Genomic DNA, 3930 nt, shown 5'->3' with positions numbered 1-3930 from the left:
TGCATTTCCCAGAAACTTACCACCGGATTGAAAAACGATTCAAAAATGGAATCACAATCCGCCGGCAAAATATTTAACATTAAAAGCCATAAATTCAAAATATCATTCACAAACGAATTCATGATGCTCATGGCCCTGGAGGAGATGGTGGTGTCGGGGTGAACCTGCTTCATCACTTTGTTGATGTAGATGGAGTAACTCTCCTTCCTCGACTTTGACAACCCTTCCATCCCATTTTCCATTCCATGTACATTTTACAGCAAACCCATATTTGGTGTATACAGCCCGAGGGGTTTCACATGGGTCCAGCCCTTCAGTTCATTTTGGTGGGAGGACATTACACAGAGGTCTTTCCCCATTGAGACTTTGCAGCGGCCGCCCCAAGCTTTAGTGCGCCCCACAGCACGTAGTCCTGGACCTCGGAATGTGCCAATCTGCAACACTCGGTCGTGGACAACTCTTTCCACTGGAAGACGAGCAAGTTTCGAGCAGACCAAAGGGCGTCTTTCACTGAACTGATGGTCATTCAGCAGCAGTTGATGTTTATCTCGGTGTGTGTCCCTGGGAACAGCCCGTAGAGCACAGACTCCTGTGTTACAGAGCTGCTTGAGATGAACCTCGACAAAAACAACTGCATCTCTTTCCACACCTGCTTTGCAAAGGCACATTCCAGAAGGAGGTGGGCAACTGTCTCCTCCCCACCACAGCCACCTCGAGGGCAGCTTGTGGAGGCTGTGAGATTCTGGGCATGCAGGAAAGATCTGACAGGGCGGGCCCTTCTCATCACCAGCCAAGCTGGTGCTTGTTTGAAAGTTCTGGCGATGAGCTATGTTTCTATGTTCCTAACTCCACATGATCGGTGAGGCACAGCCTCAGGCCGACTTGGTGGGTGGTGCAAACGGATATCACTGCTTCTGATCTTCACCAGAACAGAGAGTGAGCTGTAATGTTGATCATCAAACAGACTGTGAGAGAATACAACAGAATAAAACACATGGAGAGACACTGTGGAATAACAAATAGATTTGATTGGAATGTTGAAATTTTGATTGGAATGGATAAAACAGCAGAAACAGCAGATTAAATTGGGATTCTCATCATTATATTGATCTGGGACAGAAAAGAGAAACTGATTGAAAGAAGGGAAGAAGGAAGAAAAGAAAGGATGGATCTGTTCACTTGTCTCAGTTTTTTCACTCGCCCATCAATGCTGGATAAAAAAAAATTGCAAATAACAGAGAATTTCAACAAAAAGGGAGATTAAATGTTGCTGAAACCTTGGATCGAAGGATGCCCCAACAGATCACCTGTTTAACTGTCTCCTCACTAGGGGATTTTAATCAGTGAGTAATATTATTCTCTTCTTTTCTTTTGTTAAATAAACCCAGAACTGTCACTTGGTGTTAATATCTGTGTTTAAAATCCTGAATAATAAAATTGTGAGTTTCTTGATATTTTTTGGACACATTTCCTGCTGAAAGAACTAAGAACTCTTATCTAATTTACAGAATACTATCTACACACTCATCAAGCCTCCGAAACTAGCATCATTGGTGCTGCTCTCTCTTCTCCCAAACCTCATCTCATGTGACTGTTACATCATCACTCTGACAGTGGGAGGGGTTGTTCTCACTGTTTATTTTATTTTTTATTCAGAGATACAGCACTGAAACAGGCCCTTCGGCCCACCAAGTCTGTGCCGACCAACAACCACCCATTTATACTAACCCTGCAATAATCCCATATTCCCTACCACCTCCCTACACTAGGGGCAATTTACAATGACCTATTTACCTATCAACCTGCAAGTCTTGGGCTGTGGGAGGAAACCAGAGCACCCGACAAAAACCCACACGGTCAAAGGGAGAACTTACAAACTCCACACAGGCAGTACCCAGAGTCAAACCTTGGTCCATGGAGCTGTGAGGCTGCGGTGTTAACCACTGCACCACTGTGTCTTCAACATTAACCCTTTACATCCTTATATTACACTGTAAGTCAAAAAAATGGTTAGAGGGAACTTCCTTCATTTATTGAAACATCAACAGCCGCCAATTAAAAATCAACTCAATCCCATCAGAGAGAGAGAGAGAGAGAGACTGTCAGAGAACTTCCTGCATCCAGTCCTGACCCTGTCACACTCAGCAGCTGCTCACCCAGACCCCACTCTCATCAACACTGAACATTGTTACCGAGACCCTTCAAATACTGTTGACAAAAGACAGAAAAGGTCAAAGTTAATCACCGCTGTGTTGAGTAGAAAAAGATTTAATATCTGCTCACTGTCTCTCAGTAACCACGAGACATCGGTTTTCTTATTTGGTTCCTTTGATTTTTCTTGTTCCTGATTGACTGATATTCCGAACCTTGGATCAATCCTCCTGCTTACGTCATGTCCCAGTCTCAGTGACAAGCAACACACAATGACACAAACACTCTGAAACATGCAACACGGTCACACTTTCCTTCAGTGAGATTAATGTCGAGCTGTTTTCCAGGTTGAATGCAACTGTGAACAAATTTCTATCAAAGAAGTTGCCTTTGGAATATCAGCACTGAATTTCTGGACAAGGAGGAACAGCCATTCCAAACTCACATCCTTCGCAAAGGCTGTTTTTTCCTGTGACTGAAATTCATCATGAAATTTGAATTCTAAGTTAAAGTTCACAAGATACTGATGTAAATGGTGATGCAGAAATTGATAAAGCCCATCACGAGTATGAAATAAGGCTCAACCGGGAGTTGAACCCATAATCACCTGTTTATTAGACAGGTGCTTTAACCAGCTAAGCTACAGAGCCAGTTTACAAATTGCACTACAATTGAAATCAGAGGTGGTTACTATTTATTCTTATACCACTTTTCCACAGGTCACAACAAAAATTTTAACTTTTCCCACTTCCTGATAGAGTCAATCATATACTCTATTTTTCACAGAATAGAAGACACTGACCAGGTTTCTTTAATGAACAACAAAATTATCAGTTTCTTATCGAACAAGTTTTAACTAGTCAGGAATTAAAGTATAAATACTCAGATGGAAATTTTAAAAGTTCCCTTTTTACCTGAACTGACTTTGAAAGTCCCTTTCTTACCTCAGCCCCACACACGGACACACACATACAGCGGTTAACTGAAAAAAATAAAAGGGATTATTTTTTACAATTCAGAGCTCTGTTAAAGACAAAAAAAAAACCACTTGGACTGATTACTTGCTCATTTAAGAACAAAACAGCAGATGAGATATGTTGTTCCAAAACTGGCGTGAAGTCGAATTTCCGAGTATACGTAGACAGGCCACTAGGGTCTTTTAGAACAGTCTTTTAGAGGCAGTGTTGAGAATTAATTTTAGCAGGCTTTCTTCAAAGACAGGAGATGAGATGAATTGACACAGTGAACTTCTCACAGTCTTTTAAAGACTTGCTGCAAAACAAGCTGGGTTGTGGTCTACTCTCCTTCCTTGACACTTCTTCAGACTAACTTTATCAGCTGCTCACTCCAGAAGGTAAAATACACTGACTGCTACAACAAAAGCTTGTGATTTTGTGAGCTACAGGTTATTGCCAGTCTCTCTGGCTGCGTTTTTTTCTGTTGATTTTGCACTCAGGTTCTTTCTGAATCCATGTGTTTGCAGATCTTTGTGAGTGAGAGACATTGAGATGTGCTTAAAGATTTCCCAATAAATTATTCATATCTCCGTCTTGCTCCTAACTTTGTACAAACACATTAATGTGGGAATCACACCTATCAAGCCATCAAACCTTTCCACTAAACATTGAAAGGTGACAGTGTATATTGTGACGAGGTTCCATTTATTCAGACACATCTGGTGTAAAAGTATCAGTGATCGAGACGTGACTCACACAGGTAATGTATTTGTATATTATATTCATGATCTAATGATGTAAATAAACAATTCCTTGCACTTGC

General features: G+C 41.4%; 1 non-coding gene across 1 annotated transcript; it reads right to left on the bottom strand.

Annotated features, from left to right (window-relative positions):
• Positions 1-2727: 2727 nt before the first annotated feature.
• On the bottom strand, positions 2728-2801 carry trnai-aau (transfer RNA isoleucine (anticodon AAU)). The gene has a single exon. It is a non-coding gene; the product is annotated as a tRNA-Ile (tRNA).
• Between the last annotated feature and the right edge of the window lie 1129 nt (positions 2802-3930).

Source organism: Heterodontus francisci, unplaced genomic scaffold, assembly GCF_036365525.1.
Source record: "Heterodontus francisci isolate sHetFra1 unplaced genomic scaffold, sHetFra1.hap1 HAP1_SCAFFOLD_573, whole genome shotgun sequence".
Lineage (NCBI taxonomy): Eukaryota > Metazoa > Chordata > Chondrichthyes > Heterodontiformes > Heterodontidae > Heterodontus > Heterodontus francisci.
This window is presented reverse-complemented; position numbering and strand designations above follow the sequence as displayed.